At 37.5% G+C, this 19,213-nt stretch overlaps 1 long non-coding RNA gene across 1 annotated transcript in view; it reads left to right on the top strand.

The window, feature by feature from the left end:
- LOC103145713 (uncharacterized) overlaps positions 1 to 17,686 on the top strand; it is an 80,148-nt gene extending 62,462 nt beyond the window's left edge. Inside the window, exons 4-5 of the long non-coding RNA XR_477045.2 lie at positions 15,449 to 15,517; positions 17,022 to 17,686. This is a non-coding gene — a long non-coding RNA (uncharacterized LOC103145713). The remainder of the gene's footprint in view (positions 1 to 15,448; positions 15,518 to 17,021) is intronic.
- Positions 17,687 to 19,213: the final 1,527 nt, after the last annotated feature.

The raw sequence follows: 19,213 nt of genomic DNA, 5'->3' as shown, positions 1-19,213 counted from the left end.
CAGCGTTGTTTCATAGCTCTCTTGTTACTGGGCTGTAAATTCAGCGGATGGCTCCTGTCTCGAAATATTGATCCACTCCGTCACCTTGAACCTCGGTATTGACACATGGGGCGACGCTGAGCGGGGAAAAGCGGCAATTTACCGACCCTCAATTATGACATTCATAGATGATGTCACAACAGGGGCATGGGGCTTTGAGACTCACTTGCAGTTTGCCGGGGGATTGAATCCATTTGTCTGAGCCTTGTGCACCAAGATACACCCTGACACACACATTCTCTGAGCAAAGACTCTCCACCCTAAACAGCATTTAATGGCACCCCGTGTGCTTGTGTTAGATTTTTAAGTCTCTCAGCTCACACAAAGTACACATGCATGTGTGTGTATCACCTCTGACAGATTGTCTAATATTTGATGTCTCTTCATTCCCCAGACTGATGGTTCCAAGGACCCTGTCTTTAGCAAAGTACAGTTGATCATAAGTGCAATCAAATCAAACAATCTCACTTCTTAAACCAATCCATGAATCAGTCTTGTGGGACGAAAATTAACATGTTAGGAAATAATTGACTAAATCACCATATTACTTAACTTTAGTCATAATCAAATGAATACAGTTCAGTTATACTATACTTTGATAAGTTGGCCAGATTATCTATGGCATTTTAACTAAGAACATAGCCTCTCATTCAAACCTTCCCATACAGTCTATGCAGTAATTAAATGACTCAAGTTAAACGGTTTAATTCATTAAAGGGATTTGATTCACTTGAATCTCCTGAGTCAGAGTTGTGTGCTAAACCATTACCCCTAAATCAAACCCATGTTAGTTCAATATAGAGGAGAAGAAGGGGATCTGTGATGATGTGTGCCTGTTCAACTGACACAAAAGAAGAACCAGGACTTTTGATTTTCTGATTAAACACCCCTGTCTCTTTATGCTCCAACCTTTGGAAATCTTATAAAAGTAGAATAAGTGCTATAGTGCTCCCAAAATAGGAGCACAAAATTGGTCTAAAGTATTTTTTTCCTATTCTCCAGTGCATAAATGTACTAAATAAAGGGGCCAATGGTCGAGTTTTAGCTCCTGGGGCTTTGCACAAACAAACTACAGGAATCTGGATGTGGGCTCACCACCTGGCAGGGACAGCATCCCGATCATGTGCCACACAAGTGGGGTGGTTGGCGAGGGCGGGAGCCTTGGTGTGCTGGTTCCTGGTGGCATAATCTGGCTTGAAGGACAACGAATCTCACCTCACTGGTGGGTCAGGAGCCAGAGCGGCTGGAGTGAGCTTCCTCCAGAGGATGGCTAGGATCAGCCTTAGAGATGAAGGTGAGGAACTTTCTCATCTCTAAGTAGATGAGAAAGCCGCTCAACTGCTTCTTCCCATTGAAAGGGGTCAGTTGAGGTGGTTCAAGCATCCCCCTGTCACCTCTCTTTAGAGGTTTTCTATGCATATCCCACTGGGAGAACACTCTGAGGTAAACCCAGAACTTGCTGGAGGGTCTGCATTTGACCATTTCTGTGTGTTCTTTCTTTAATATGTTTTAAACTTGCAAAATGTTGGATATTTTTCTGCATTGTAGGCAATGAGACAATGTTCCAAAGAAAGAAACTGTGATAGCCAATACTTGCTTTTTATTTCTGCACATATTAAAATTCCAAGCTATAGAGCAGCGTACATTTAAAATGATCAAGCAAAAAATAATCAGATGAACTTTTTTCTTGCTGTAATTTTCTAGGTTTAATTTAAAAGAGAACCTTTTCATCAATGCATGATATCCATAATGTTTAAAGCCTGCCACTTATCTCTAGCTTTTCATAGTTTTAAAGAGAGTAAATGGTTCTTTGAGGACATAATTATGTCTCATGACCCAACTTTGGGTCTTGACCTCGACATGAAACACGCTGCTATATTGCATTACAAATGGATTTCAAATTGAACCCATATCAGATGTCACATATCTGATTCAGTAAGTAGTGGCCAGGGGCCACCCAGCCATCGTTAATACTGTATTCACAATCCATTGATGAGATCATGAAAATTTGTGTGTATGTTTTTTTTGTGTGTTTACCCTATTAATGTTCACCCCTGCTTGCACTGCCACTCATAAATGTGTATAGAGACACGGACAGAAAAAAAAGATACTATCCCCCTGGGTCAGACTGCTCTTGAGTGTTGACCGCTGAGGATATGGGTCAGAATAAGAGGGTAAAGAGAGAAAGGGGCTCTTAACAGGCCACACAGATGGGCTACAGTCGTACTGACAAAACACACGCGTGCACATGCTGTGGGAGGTCAGGGTTCACCTGGAGAAGCTCTGGTCACTTTCCATTCATCAGTTTTATGACTAATGGTGGAGCAGAAACACTAGACAAGATACAAGCTGCTTCTCAAAATGAAAACAGACAAAATGTGTCAGATTTTGTTTGAATCTAATGATATCTAATAATAAGGCTTTACCACTGTTGGGATTAATTTCCTGAAACTGAAATTGCCACTTTAAAAAAAATCTTATTCATACAAAATGGACAGTAGAATATTTCCCATTTATTCCCAGTTTTGTTTATTGAAACCAACAATGGGCAGAGAGGGAGTTTAAAGTTGTGCCATGCCAAGGTTTACTATGGAAATGACTTGTTTAGTATAACGGGTGGTGTAAGTTATCCACCACACACACCGTTTTATATTTCTCACAAAAAAAAAATCAGCTTTAGCCCTGTCTGGTTTGTAGAAAACTGCAAACTGGATTTGTTCTTGCCTCTCCACCAAAACGGACTGATTTGTGGACTAAACAACTGACGGTTCTAATAACAGATACTCCCACCTGAAGGGCTTCATCTCTGTTGCTAATTAAAGGGGAGATTATTGGAGGTATAAAATAAGTAGATCTGGTATGGAAATGTTCAAAATGTGCGGAAGAACAACATAATGATTAGACGTGCACTATAAAGCCAGATAGAAGAAAGATTAAGGAAATGGGCCCATAAAAGATTGAGGTTAAATCCATTATTATGATTTTTTTTTTAGAATTGCCCAACTTCACATGTCTTACTACATGTACTGGAGAAGACAGTCTCAAGAGTGTGTGTTTCAATGCGAATCAGTCTCCCTTTACTTTCTAACGTTTTCCCACAGGAGAACAGCAGCCATTTTGTCCTGTCACTCCTCTGTTCTTTCTCTCCCTCTTTGCCTGTCCAATAATGACAGTTTAATTTGCCATCCAATTACACCTGAGTGGTATTTAAATGAGCCAATCAGGACTTCTGACAAGATGACTAGTTGCTCCAGTTAGCACTGTGATACAGAGGTCGATTTACTCCCTGATTCAGTGAATGATACTGTTGGGACGCTTCATCAACACAAATCTTGTCTGTGGCGTTCTGTTATGCTAGTTTTTAATTTTCTGTCTTTTCACTCGTATTCTTTTTATGGCTCAAATCTCACAGAGGTGAGGGATGGCGTGGCACAGCAGCACAGTTTCCATGCATTCAGCAGCGTATTGAACTCTATTTCAGTTCATTTTTAATATTAGACGTATCTTAAAAGTTTTTTTTGTTTGTTTTTTAATTGTAGCGGCTTTTTTCACTTTCCTTTTTAGTCAACAACCCAGTAGATCTGACTGAGACTACAATTATTAGGAGAGAAAGTCTGAGGGGGGGACATTGACCAGGCAAGACTGCACAGTCTTATACTTAATTTAACTTCATTCAGCCTGAACTGTAAGGAAGAACTGTTGTTTAGGGATGAGAGAGAAATACAAATGAAATGATTCAAAGCAAACATGATGTGGTAAAACCAAAGAATAAGAGGGAGGCAGGGGTAAATCCTAATCCCCTCTTGGCCTGGGTGTAAATAATGTCTAAGCATCTTATCCTGCTCATTTATGTAATGGCTTTGTGTAGCACTAGCATTTCTCTTTCAAGCTAAAATGTTACAAGTATCTTAAAGCTAGTGTAAAAGTATCTCATTGTGCAATTGTGTAATCTCCAAATGTATTTTAATAATGAGGGCCTTTTGGGTTTGTATTTTCTACTGGCAGTTTTTGCCTCCTTGATTAAAGAGCCTCTTTAATCTCCTTGCTGCCTTCCCAAGGTCCCTCCATAAGCATAACTACCTCCAAGCTTTGCAATAACTGTAACCATGCTTTTTAATACCGGGTGATGGTAAGTAAAAATAACCTGAGCCTAATATCTTCAGATTAAATACATCTTTTAAAGTCTGGCTTTGGCCGGCTGTGTTGTACTAAGCTGTCCTCACACACACATAGACACACACTCTTCATGCATTGAGGCTCCAGCATGCTTGTGATTATAATCACACAGACAAAACCATACTTGAAAATATTAAATCTGGCACTAGATGGTTTTGCAAATTGCACTTAACCGTGTGACTTGACCTGAGTGCCTTTTTGGCGCCTAGGAAAAATTACTCTGTATGATGAGTATGCAACAACAACAACGGTGCATCATGCAACTCTTCAGTGTGTTGTCAAACAGAGCAGAAGAAACCGGTACAGTGATGGTTCTCTGTGGGAATGGCCAAAGCAAGACACTAATGCCGCTGAAGGTGTTGATGTAATTACCAGCAGGACCAGGGGCCGGATGCATAAAACTATGTAATATTATAAACACAGCAATGTACAGTGTAGGACAGATTTATTGGCACTCCTCCTGCAAATACACTATAGCCGCCTCCCTTCTGCCAACCGGTTAATATTTGGTTTGGTTCTACTGTTTGGAAAAATAGGCATCTCCTTTACAGACTGTAAAGGAGAATAGGCATCTCCTTTACAGATTGTAAAGGAGATGCCTATTTTTGGCATGAATCTGGGCAGGAACATGGGCGTGCAGGAGCTGTGGTCGTTGCTCTGATGTTTTCCAGTAACACTCAGTCAGCAATGGAGAAACTCCAGGTTAAAGCAAGATATTTAATTTTGCATAGAAAATTAGTGGTGGGCTTAACATATGGAAAGCAAATCAGATTTAATCATGTTATACATACAAATAGATATTTATATATATATTTGGGATATAAATTGGGACAGTGGTGGCGATGGTAGGTGTTTGACCCTCAATCGGTGGGTTACCGGTTCAATTCCTGCTCTGTCCGCCTGTTGCTTCTCCCACCTTTCCTGCTGCTATTGGTTTGAGGGCCACTAGCAGCAACAACATTACAAAATGTAATGTTGTTGACTGTATGACTTTGTATTTTTGTGTTTTTATGATTTTGTGTGGGCTGCACAGTGGCGCAGTTGGTAGAGCTGTTGCCTTGCAGCAAGAAGGTTCTGGGTTTGATTCCTGGGCCTGGTCTTTCTGCATGGAGCTTGCATGTTCTCCCTGTGCATGCGTGGGTTCTCTCTGGGTACCCTGGCTTCCTCCCACAATCCAAAAACATGACTGTCAGGTTAATTGGCCTCTCCAAATTGTCCTTAGGTGTGAGTGTGTGTATGCATGGTTTTGTGTCCTGTCTGTCTCTGTGTTGTCCTGCGACATACTGGGTGTACCCCACCTCTCGCCTGGAACATTAGCTGGAGAGGCACCAGCAACCTTCCCGACCCACCAAGGGACAAGGGTGTAAAGAAAATGGATGGATGATTTTGTGTTTTATGATTTCAAAGGACTTTGAAATGCCTTGTTGCTGAAAGCTGCTATAAAAATAAAATGTGATTTTATTTGTTTCATTATATTCCCTTCCTTTTGAGAGGCATACTGGTTCCAGGGCTGTGAACTTTGATTCTGCTCACAAAGTTGATCCATGTGTTCTTGTCGCTGCTTGATTAAACTCATAATTGTGCTTCTCCATGCTGTGCAGCTCTCTGTTAGACGGCATATCTGTTGGTGCACTGCCATGGTCGAAATTATTTTTGGAGGTTATGGTGACATAAATCAAGGACCAGTCCAGGAATGCAGTCAGATTTCAATCAATTTAAGTGTCTTTCATGCGAGTACAAAAAATGGGGAAGAGTTATGCAGGATTTGCAAAATTGCAACCAGCTGATTTTATAAACTTGAATAAAATGTACTTTTTGACTTATTTTTTAGTTCTGTCATTCCTGCAATTGAAAAACATTTTTACAGTTCTCATCTTATGCTTCTTTTTCATTTCAACTTTGATCAGGAGACTTAATGCTTTATGAACAGATATTTGCATAACCTGAGAAACGCATTATGTGCATCTGCTCTCAGGAAACATTCAGTCTTTCTAATTACTCATTTTATGGAGGAAATGATACATAATACACATAAGGGTTTGCATTTGCGTTGTTTATGCATCTGGCCCCAGGAGTGCACATTACTTGACAATGTGGCACAGTCAGGCAACAATCAGTGATGTGACAGATGAGAGAGGATTGCTTGTATTGTTGTTTACCCATAATGTGTGCAAAAAATGATGAAAATATGATAAGAAAGGATTGTAGACATGGGTAAAAAATAAAAGAGACAGTGGGGAAATCAGCTGGTTTATGTTTTATCTGTTTGTTAATTATTTCTCAAGCTAATATCCTTCTGTATTTGGATTACTGGTTGATACTGTTCATCTGAGATTTATGACAATAAAATACAGAAAGGGAAATAAAAAGAAATATAATAACTTGAGAGAAAAACAGAATTACTGCAAGGAGAGGAAGAAGGTTAATTAAAACAGGATCAAAGGAAAAGAGTGGAGTTTTGACAGCTATCTAGTCATCACTCAGTGCAAATGATTTGACTCTGTGATCGAACTGAAGGTTAAGCACTTAAGTGCATGACCACTGAGGAGAACGCAACACAGATGCAAAGTTGTTCCACAATGGCGCCTGAGGAGCCCGCACAGATAAAAACACACAGAGTCAAACACAAAGGTGGAGCGAAGCTTTCTGGGCTTTTCCAAGAGTGAGAGCTGCCCTGCTGTGCAGCTGACACCACCCTCCATTAACTCCATCACACCCAATACACCCAGATAGAATCATGTCTATATCTTATTGTCATAGATGATAGAAAGTCTAGACAAAGGGTGCAAAGACTTAAAACATTAATGAAAAGAAAGGAAAATTCAAGAAGTAGTGATGAGTGATATAAGATTGTAAAGGACTGGATTATGTTTAACAATCTGCCAACGTGGTGAAATCATGGTATTGCCTGGAGGGCACAAACTGTCCATCATGTTTTTTAGCATTTGCCTACACTGTTTTGTTTTGCTCATTTTCCTTCAGTTTAGAAATGGCTTTGTTCTAGTAGCAATAACATTATCACTGCTTATACATCTCTGTACTAATTTAGTTATCATTTTTACATTTTTGATTGAGCAGCTAATGCAGTGTCACAAAAGTGTTGCTGCAGATATAACCAGAAGGCAGAAGAAAGTGCTTTGGGGTTATTTAAATCATCAAAGAGAACCAAGGGGGCATTGGTATTTTGGGTTTTTAAATACACAGGAAAAGCATTTACTTATTCTTAGAGGACTGAGACTCTCAGAAGAGNCAAAGCACCATTGCTGCCATTGTCCTAGAGAAATAATTCAGCATATCTGCCATCTTGCAAGTGGCAAATTCTCCATGGAAACCAATGGAGAATTGGTTTACATGCAAAGTGGGATTTATAAAGAAAAGAAGTGCTAAAATATATGTTGAACTAACTTTGTTTTGTTTTTTGTTTTTTTTGTTTTTTTTTAGTATACACTAAAATGTGTTCACTTGGTTTTTTGCTTTTTTTCTACTTTTTAATTTTTTTACGTTTTTATTATGTTTTTATAGTTCAGTTATGTGTCACTACTGATCTGGTTCTGGGTTTGGCAGGTGAATTGGAAGGACTGGGAAGGGAAGTGGAAATCTGTTGTTTGCATGCATATATACTGTATTTACAATTTATTTATCAATAAAAATCTGTAAAAGAATAAAAAAAATAAAATCATGATCTCTTAAACACTCTTTTGCTAAAACATATATTTTTTCTTCAAAAGTGCAGGAACATTTTGACAAAATTATATAAAAAAAAAATGTAAAAAAACAAAAGGAAATGGGACAAAGGAAAGGGAAAAAGGAAAAGATGACCAGATGAATCAACAAAGTCATTAGAAATGGGAAACAAAATAATAACAAAAAATGATCAAACAGAAACATGTTGAATCTAAGTCACAGTGCTTCATTTGCTCTTTTGTTCACCTCCTGGCACCGGTGTGAACAAAAAGAGCATCAGCAGCTCAGTAAGTTAGTTAGTTAGCAGGGGAATCAGTAAATACTTAGGCCCCAATTATCCACTAAATCTGCCTCTCTCTCTAAATGAGATTATTGCCACACAGAAGCTGTGTCTCCCATTGGGTTCCATTAACTTTGATTACTCCTCATTATTTACTTACAGCTCTGCTGCTGTTATTGCATTCACTCATACACACATACAGAAAAAAAAACAGAGGGGGAATGTAAACAGGCAGCTGCGCATACCAAATTTTATAGAAATGCACATAAAAAGAAGAAAATGCAGTTTATGTAAGCATAAAGACTGAGCAATAAAGAGTTTGAATATTGAGAAAAAGTCATCTGCAAATGGGAATGTGTGTAAAGAACACAAGGCTGCCAACTAAAAAGAACAAAGACGTAGTTAGCTCAATACTTTTAATCTGACTCTGCAAAGTCATTAGATGTAGGTGAGTTTTGAACACATGTTTATGGGACATTATGATGGAAAATAATCACTTTTTTCAACGGTAGCCATCTATGTAAGAGAACGCAAACATATGGGTATAATAAATAGCATTCTTGAGTTCATAAATATGAGTTAACAGGCTAGAATTACAGCTCATCTTAAAGAAATCACATATTAAGTTACCCAAGATGATTGAACATTTTTATCCATTTGTTTTCATAGTTTTATTAACAAAAGAACCAAGAAAAAACCTGATGATTGGAGTCATATTGACATGCAAAGGTCAAGCAAGGGTCCAAACATACAAGCAGTCATAAAATACCCATAAACTTTGAATTTTAAATTCCAATAAAGAACATGTTTCTATTAAAATATTAAATTGTGTTCTGTAGTGTAAACAAAAAGAGAGAGAGAAATACACCACTTTGTCAATTATTGGTTGTATGATTTTAACTGGAACCAACACTGTCACAAGATAAGTTCATTTTTCAGAGATGATCTTGGCTTCTGGAAGCGTTATGGAAGATAAAACATCCTGGCGTTAAAAATTGTTATGGAAGGCATTGAGAAGGCATTGTTATATCATCACAAGTGAAGGAGATGCTGGTAATAAAATGAGAATAACTGTATGATGTGCATCTTCATTTCAGATCAATCTGATCAGATTACAAGTTAAATGCACTGTTTTTGATCCCTGTGGGATAACTGAATGGAGTGCTAAATGGAGTGGAAGAGAACAGAAGACATCCACTTTTCTTATTTGTGTTATAATCGTAATAACAGCACATTGCTCTCTAATTTGATGCTCTCCTGAATAAGATTTCAGCCTGAAAAAGTATGTCTTTATTGTTTCTTTTTTTCCTGCATTAGTGGAATCAGAGGCTTGAAAGGGAAAATAAAAGAAAATAGGATGAAGGAAACATGCAGAAACTCGCTTGCCTTCAAGAAAAGGCACTAATATTTTCCACAGAAGAGCCCTCTTTTGTAATCGTTTACTGTAGAAAGACAAGTTAGTTTTGTGACTGGAGAGCTTTTCAGTTTGTGTTTTGGGGCCTTGCCCAGTGCTCTCGGCTTCCACCGCTCTAATGTCGCTCTCAAATCACCGGGGCACAAGAGTGTGTGTAAATGTGTTTCGGCACAGCAGGGGAGAAGTGTGTGAATGTGTGTGTGTGTTCGGACCAACACACTTCATCGTCAAGGGATGGCAGCTGGTTTCCCTCTAAACTTTCTGATGCCAAAAACACGGAAAGCGAACTCTAGAAAAAAGCCCAGAAGAAGGTAAAAAAAGAAAAGAAAAGAAAGAAAAAGCAGAGGTAGAGTAAAGTCAGCTTCAAGGCCTAATTTCACCAGCGTTGTCCCTTGCCTAATTGCACAATCCCTCCGTCTCTCCTGACGTCTCTGCCGTGTGGCCCTGTGGCCATGCGAGGTAAAAAAGAAGTCGGGTTCTAATTTCATTTCGGTTTGTCTTAGGACAACTTTTAGATGTTTAATTCTATCCCAATTTCATGTAATCAGGCGAAAGACTTCCCCAGAGGGAGGGCAGCGCAGGCCAGGGCCAGGCATATGCTATTTGCAAATGTAATTGGTTCACCTTTATTCTGCTCCCTATGATGTTCAGGCTGTCTTTTCTCTCACTCATTTTATCTCTCATTATCTTCACATCCTTCTCTCTTGCCATCTTTTCCAGTACAAGACCAACCTTTCTCCGTATTCTTTCTTCCCACCCCACTACCCCCCTTTGCCTCCCCTCTAGGCGAAACCGCTGTGGTTGTTATTGTGATTTCATTTTTTTTTTTTTTTTCTCTCTCTCATTCCTGCCTTTGCAGCCTCTGGACATTGACTACAAAATCCATTATCATTTGTATATTTTAATTATGCAAATGAGGATAGCTCAGCTGGCCTGTTGGAGGCTGCAGGGGAGAAAGCAGGAACTCCATTGCGGGTGATTACAATTCATCCGCTCGTCTCGCTTTAATTGTAACAAGCTAATTACCTTGTTTCCATTTAGTTTGAACAATGCCAAAAAGAAAAGGGAACAGTGATAGCTCTGGCTAACCCACACAGTGAATCTAGCTGACAGGTATGAAAACGCAGGGAGGAGAAGGAGGGGAAGAGATGGGAAGAAACCCAGTCAGTGTTCATTGGAAGCATTTGCTGCTTGTGCAGGAAGAATTGTGATGGAACGTTTGTTGCTTTCAGTTTTTAGGATATTGATGGTATTTAATAAACATGACAATGCGGGAAAAAGGCAGATAAAGGGTGTTTGAAAGAGTTCAACAAACTGAAATAATATTCTTTAGTTATGGCGAGTTGGTAATCGCAAGATGCCGCTTTTTGCTACTGAACTGCAGTGTTGTGATATTTCACCTCAAACATTCTTAACTAAATTGATACTCATAACATGGAGTAGTTTATAATCCTTTCTCACTTTTTTCAACGTATGTTTATTGAAATAAAATAAAAGAATATTTGCATCTGTTTATTTCTTGTTCTTATTGCTTACTTGACAAAAAGCAACTTTATGAAATATTTCCCGATTTAAGGAAGTATAACATTTATCTGTGGTAACTGCAAATCAACAGCTTTCTCAAATGTGGCTGGCTTGTATTTGACAAAACCTATAGATTTTGTTTAATACCTAAGTTTTTATTTTAATTATTTTTATCCTACAGTTTTCCTTCCACTTAATTTTCTATTTGTAAAATAAAAAAGTTGGAAGAATCACTTTGTAAGCAGCCAGCATTTTTAGCAGTGACATTTTACTGTTTACTGTTTCATTTTAAGGATCAACACACATCAACTTTATATACATGACATATTCTCTTGTCTTTTCCATTTTGATGAGTGGTAAAGAGGAACTTTAAACAACTTATTAGGATAAATATAAATAACATAAATGTTTTATCTAAACTCACCAATAAAAAAAGTATTTTCTTAATGATGCACTCTTCACCACTCCTAGAATAGATGCAGTCAAATTAATGGTTGAAATATTAAAATTCTAATTTTCCTTGTTAGATTATACTGCATTCAAATAATGTATTTTAAGACTTTTAGAAATCTTCTCCAAGACAAACAACAGGCTTTTCTGTGTTAAATAAATATTTTATTAATGTTTTTTTTTAATTTTTTATTTTTATTTTGGTGTAATCTTTAACTCAAAGGCAGGATATTTGAAAGCTGTACTCCAATAATAAAGGACAAAAGCGATCATCCTGTACTTCCTCCGGTTTATGATCCCTCTACCAGACTAAGTTTATGTTTCTGCTGGCACTTCTTTGTCTTGTATTCACTCTGTTCAGAGGTTTCTCACTGAAATGAGTCCAGGGCTTCTGGGGATCAAGACCGGGCCTCAGCTGAACAAGATCTCATTATCTCTCCCTCGCAGACCTATGCAGACACACACACGCATACACACACACACATGAAACCACATGCTGTACAGAGACATTCACACACGGATGTGTATTCACTTATGAACACCCCTCGTCATGCAACAGTGAGTAAAGTGTCACAAAGAGGGACCCTGAATGTGTGTCATGAACAAGACACTGGAGTACGGAGATTTGGAAGAAAAAAAACAAAAAAAAAAAACATTTGATTCACTTTTACAACTGCATTTAGAAAATAAGGAAAGTATCCTCAAAAAGAACACAGGTGAATAAACATTTCTTCTAAAACTAAACATATATATATGTATATTGCTTCACTGCTTAGACATAGTTAAATATAAAATTACTTGCATCATTCTCAAATCTTTACTTTCTACTTTCCGAAAGACCAGACTGGCACACTCTTGCTAGCCACCACTTTCTCGGTGCCCACCTACTTTACATCGCCATCAGGGAGATACTTGAAAGGTATTTGAAACTGTCGTCCTTAATCATTTCCCGGATCCCGGAGGACTCCCTGTGACGTGACAGAGGAAGGACGGAGAGGGAAGGATGAGCAGACAGAAAGTGATGTCAACCATCAGTCACATATCGAAGCTTTATATAACAAAGATGTTTTTATATATGAAACAAAAAGCAAACAGAGAAATCACTCAATTTGTGTTCATGATAATGAACAATTTCTTGCTGTGCAGGCCTTAAACTCACCCCCTGATAAGCTTTTTCTGTCCTTGCTAAAGTAAAGCATTCCAGCATGTTGGTGCAGCCACCATGTTGCACGGTGAAGATTGTCTTTTCTACACATGGAGCAGTTCATGGTGACTACTAGCCTATAATTTGTACTTTTGGAAAGTAATATTTAAACTTGTTGGTATGAGACAACAAATCTCTATTGCAAATGATGGATTTTACTTTGCTATTAGCTTCCCATATTTAATAAATCAGCCAGTTTACTGACACAGCCCTTATTTTTTCTGCTTAATCACTAATGACATCTCATTATACAACATTGTGGACTATGCAGAACGCCGGCCTTTGTTACCTACCCATACTCTGGCTGCCATCGCACTACCTTGTTTAATGAATACGTGAAAACTGTAATCAGTTTCTAATTACCCATTGCCTACATTGGTTTTGCATATAACATTCCAATTATAGCCGCTAATAAAGAAGTGTTAAATCAGGAGTGGGTTGCTCTGTGTGTGACCACAAGCAAATATTCTTCCTGTTTATAAATTGAGGGCAAGGTTTTGTAAGAGACCAACTAATTTGTCAATTAGACCCTTATTCAGTCCTGAAGTACACTGTTAAGCTAATAAATAATCAGGAAGTAAATTGCTGTCATTTAATTAATGTTACTTTGATGTGCTGTAGTGTGGAACTTCCTGAAAGATTAAAGATGGTGAAAGAAAGGAAAATCTGTCCACACTTCCATGATATATTCAATGTGCGTGTAAAGTACACAAACATGCAAATCACAATCAGCCATTTCCAGATCTTGTGTGGAGTCTGGCTTAGGATGAACTTTGATGCAAGCATACTTAAAGGCTTAGAGAAATTTGACCTGGATCAACTCAGCGAATGAAGCTATGTTTAACTAATCCTACATTTATGTGGTGATGAACTCAAAGTCAGGAAGTCTCTTATATCACTTCTGTAACATCACATGTTAAGGCCATATAAAAATCAATGTAATTCGTCTTTCAGTCCATTTTGTCGACATCTTTTTTTTTTCTTTCTTTCATTCCTAAACCATTGTGGCTACCTCCTATACTTTGGACTTCTATAGCGCAATGAAAGAATTAGTGTCTCAATGCTTCTTAAATTATTGTGCAGCAAGTGTGAGTTTATGGGAGTCACCTTTAAGTGCCAGTAATGTCTCATTTTTTCTTTTGGGATATTTTGAATATTCCTTCAGCATCCCCAGTGCTTTTGGTTCCTTTTCCCTTTCTGTTTAGGACCCTCATGTCTAATGTATATTCAAAGCTTGACCTTTTCGTATATTTTTTGAACATGTCAAGTAGGTTTAATAGTTTTTGTTTTTTTTTCTGACCCTTAAAAGGGGACATCTACATATAATGTTATTATAAATGTCTGAACTGTTTCCATATTTTCAGGGTTATACCAACATCTTCTCTACAAGCTGCTTACGTATTAAAGTGCTTACAGGCACACACACCAATTTGTGTAACACTAAAAGGCAAGATAAAAAAGTATTTAAAGTCACTCTTGTTGTTGGTTCCATTTGCAGCTTGAAATCTTCCAGCAAAGGTCAGCTAAATGGATAAGAAGGCCAGCAGACATGGCATTTAAAGATCTACTTTCTCTATATCTTGCGGCTTCTGTTCTTCAAATACAGCTTAGAGGTTTACCAGCAGGTCATGTTTGGACGTAAGTGTAGAGACAGAAAGAGAGATTTAAATATGTAGCCTTCATTTAGAGATCAGTCACTCTACGGAGATCGGCTTATAATGGTGTTTCAGTCTCATATTTCCTGCTGCACTTCTGTTAGAGAGTGTGGCGTGTTTATGTGGCCAAAACCATACAAACATCCACAGCGTAGCATATTATTCAGTGTGTCTCACATCAGTTGAACTAACAGTTTTAGGTGATCATTGATTAGTTATGATTTAAGTCAACATTGTGTTTTGTTTTTCTTTTGCACATCAGCTGCCAGCAATATTTCTCACAGCTGCATCAAGAAACAGAAATCTCCAAATGTACAATAAGAAAAGTTTTATCTGTGAACCACTTAAAATTGTACCACAAACTTCTTGTGTTTCTTAAACTTTTCTGGCTTGGTTTTATGCTAATCAAGAAATATTTTGCCATATGGCATCATAGCTTTTCTACCCAATCCTAAACTGGCTCATCTGGTGCCTGAACCTGACCAGGTAGTTTTGGAGCTGTGTTCTAACCTAGTAGTTTCCTTACCTAATGTTTAGTTGAACAACTTTTCCTACTAAGAACCAACACAAATAAAGAGAGGAAGTTGTCATGTTGAACAATTATTGACTTTCTACAATGTTTCATACATAAGAAATGTGTTTCATTTGTTGCCAGTGTCAGTTTTACACAAACTGATACTTTTGTGTAAAACAAACATAAAATATAAACATATTTTTACATACTTATATATGAGCTCCATTATACCATAGCTGTTAGTAGGAGAGCTACAGGCTTCTTTGAAAGGGCTTGGTGAACTGCTCCTGCTCACTGCCCTTCCCCTCCCTGTTGTCTGTGAATTAGCTCGTTGCTCTCACCCGTGGCTCTTCTCCAGCTGGCTGCTGATTGCTTACCTGTTCTGCTGCCTTCATAGACTCCTGTTCTGCAGTCACTCGGTAAACTTGTCTGTTGTCACTGCTGTTACAGCCAAGTCAATGTTCCTGATCTGTTTCTGTCTCCTCTCCGTTTCCTTTTTGTCTTTCAGACTGTCTTTCGTCAGTCTGCTGGCTTCCAAGACTCTGCACTGTTGGCTCCTGGAATCCACATCAATTGGGTAAAATATTATTTCCTGATTAAACATTAAAGTCATTCCAGCACGATCCAGATTACTCATCATTCTGTAGAGTTTGGTCGCTGGTGATTTCCAGAGAAGAAATTGCTGATTGTCTTTCAAATAATAATTGTCAATAAGTACTCTTAACTTATGTTGGGTTGCGGTCTCAGTCTTGGTCTCAACTCATAAAAAAACAGTTACAAATACTTCCACTGTTATGTATAAAAATGTTATAATAAATTAAATTTCTGAAATCCCTCAGAGTTTGGCAAAGCTAGCTGACCCTCATCTTCCAACAGCTGTGATTAAACATTTGTTCTGGTTATACTGAACAGTGACTTGGACACAAAGACTGGAAATTAAAAAAAAGAACAATTACCTACATAAAATATATGAATACATCATTTTTTTAAATACAATTTACCACTTGTATATATGATGTTTCAGGAGCCATTTATTTAAAGCTTGTAGTTCTGTGTATTTTCTACTCTACTTATTTCTCTGCTCTCAACTATATTTGAAAACAAATTGTTTACAGTGACAAAATACCCCTTTTTCTGCCATATTTTCATTAATGTTTCTACATGATCAGTCTTAGCTATAACTGGAATATAGGGAAATTGTTTTGCACATAAAGTGTTCTGTATAAATGACCACCAGATAATTTCCAGAATGGATGTTTTCCTGGTTTCATTCGGTTTCAACATCTGCTAAAAATCCTGAAGATTATATTAATGTCAAAAGAGAAATAATCCGTCAAAAGACATGAAAAACATCTTGCTGCACAGGGTGTTTGTGTTTACGACGGCGCTCATTGGTTGTGGACTTGTCCACTTGTGCATATGCTTGTTTAGCACAAACAACAAAGGCCGACACGTCTGTCGTCATTAGTGCCGTCAGATCCCTTTCACTCATCCTGCATCTCTGTTAATCCCTCCATTCACACTCTGGTGCTGAAGTCTAGAAGGGTATTTATAGAGCAGTGGATCAGTGAGAGATCAGGCAAAAATATGAAAAACAATAATGGCCACAAAAGCTGTTTTGATGTTGACTTTCAATGTTGGGGGGGATCAACAGAACATAAACAATACAGATGTGAAATCCATCCACATGTTTGGTATCTAAGCCTGTTTGGATGACAGATTGTTGTTGAGTCAAATTAAAAAAAAAAAAAATGTTTATATGTCAGAAAAATCAAAATAAATTTTGAGAATTGCTCAACAAAATATATAATAAACAATAAATTTACAAAATTCCTCACATTTTTGACTGACTTGTTCCATTTATATCTAGGCTACACAAACAGGCCAAAAGAATGAATAAAACGCTTTACGTTTTACATTTTAATTTCTGAATTATTTCCATGCTTGGGGAAATAAATTCCAGTATGCTTCATGTTTTTTCTTTTTTTTTGTTTGTTTGTTTGTTTGTTTTGATATTCTGCCCATCTCTATGGCTCTGTGTTTTAATCTCCACTGCCTGTGTGTGTGTTTGTGTGTTTCAGCATGCTCGGCTTTTCTTGCCTATCTGCTGCATGTGGGATTCGGCTTTAGCCACTATGTGTGGACACACACACACACTCACGCACACACACACACACACACACACACACACACACATTGCCATCACTCAGAAAAAAAAAAATACTGCTAATATCTGTTATTTAAACACCAGAGCTGATAGGCGGCTGAACAATAATTATTTTCTGGAACAATAATTATTACCGTTTAATTCCGTTGTTTACCATTTTGCCCAGTGGCCCCTCTTTAAAAGCCAGCCTCCATCCATAATGGTAGGCCCTTAAGCAGAACCACATTTATATCAAATAATTAAAAGTGAAATAATTGAAAAATAAATGCGAGCTTTTTGCGCGTGGTTGTGTGTGTGTTTGAAAATTAATTGCTAGAGAAAGATGCACACCAGCTGTTTCTGACAGCATGTTCTGGATTGTACTAGATAATTATTTAAAATATTTGAGCCAAAACAACACTTTCTGTTTTTCCTCCTCTTTTGTTAAAAAACCTGTTGAATCAAATGAAATTTGAAATTTGCTGTTCCCTTATTTGCATAGTGGAACACAAGATGCTTTACATGGCTTAATTAAGAATCCAGGCCACTAAAAACTTATGGAGAAAACAGTTGAAATCAAAAGATGTTAATAAACACCAAGAAAAAGAATTTGTCAAAAGTAATATAGGTATTAGCAGCTGCTGTGTTTATGTTTTCACTTTGTTTTGTTTGTTTTGTTTTTTTTACTATTTTTACAATATGCCTCATGACATTTATTGTGATATGGTGCATTATAAGTAAACTGAGTTTAACTGAATTGTTGAGAAACACTCCAAAGAGACATTTGAAATTTAAAAAGAAATAATTTAACAAATAAATATGAATAAATACTGAAGTGCAAAAATAAAGAGAATGACATAACAAACTTGGCCAAAGAGCTAAAATCACACATGAAACAATTCCAGAAAAAAATGTCCTTTAAAAAAATACGAAATAAGATTTTCAATGTAATATCAAAAGATTAAAACAAATCTAATACTAAGGCCCAACTTCAATTTGACTCAAAAACACAACAATTTACTTAGAGGATAGTTCTGGTGCTTCTGAAATGTTAATGTTAGTTACATTCCTTGTCATTATTTAAAAAGTCACTTTGCAGAAAAACATTTGTACCTCAGAATTTCTAACATACTATCACAAACTGTATAAAAACTAAAACAAGATTCCATATGTCCAGTTTAATCTGACACAGACCACCGATGTCTGTTTATGTGACTGTATGCAGGACATTTCCTCCCTGTACTCTCTATTTAAGGAGATTACATGCTTGATCATGCCTGGATTACACAAAGTTAATGCCTTTCTGAGGTGAGAGGGACATGCTTATTGTGATGTTCTTACCCAATTAGTCATGTTATTACCAAACCTCTGTGTATTTTATGTTGGCTTTATCTCATAAACCAACACAAAATAGTGTTTTACTATGAAAAGGAGCAAAAATAATTTCTAGTTGTACAATCTCAAAACTGAAATGGAACACATCTTCAGTCGCAAACACACACTTGTTAATTAAGCTTGTGGGAAATAACAGTCAATTTCTGTTTGTACTCTCGCCATTATTCTTTCCTTTCTTTGGTTAATTTCTGAAGGAAAAAAAAATCACTTTCCACCCACACATTTTATTGACCAGCTCCCATCCCTGTATCTCTGCATCACTTTCTATACTGCCTGGTGATTAAGCGGTAGTTTAACCTCCAGTCCTCATTAATAATGGACAAATAGAAAAAGCCTGGGTTGTTCCGCTTCCTGTCAGTAGCACTAATAGAGCCCTTAACGTCCGCATTAACGTAGCTCTTGTTTACTCAAGCGGATGGACAGACAAGTCAGAGACATCATGAAACACACAAATGCATCAGTACAATGCATGTAATATACTACACAGGCATGAGTTAGACACCTTGATAATAAGCCTATTTACCTTATGTTGGATGCTGCATGAGTGTGAAGCAGAGGAAGCAGACAGAACAAGCTCAAGATTGCAAACCACACAGCTGGATATACAGGATGCATTTTAGATGTGGTTACATTACCACCACAAACTTCTGTGTATTATTTTGAGATTGTATGTGATTGGCGAACACATAGTAGCACATAATTATGAAGTGGAAGGGAAAGGATACATGGTTT

The sequence above is a fragment of the Poecilia formosa genome, unplaced genomic scaffold (genome assembly GCF_000485575.1).
Source record: "Poecilia formosa unplaced genomic scaffold, Poecilia_formosa-5.1.2 Scaffold146, whole genome shotgun sequence".
Lineage (NCBI taxonomy): Eukaryota > Metazoa > Chordata > Actinopteri > Cyprinodontiformes > Poeciliidae > Poecilia > Poecilia formosa.
This window is presented reverse-complemented; position numbering and strand designations above follow the sequence as displayed.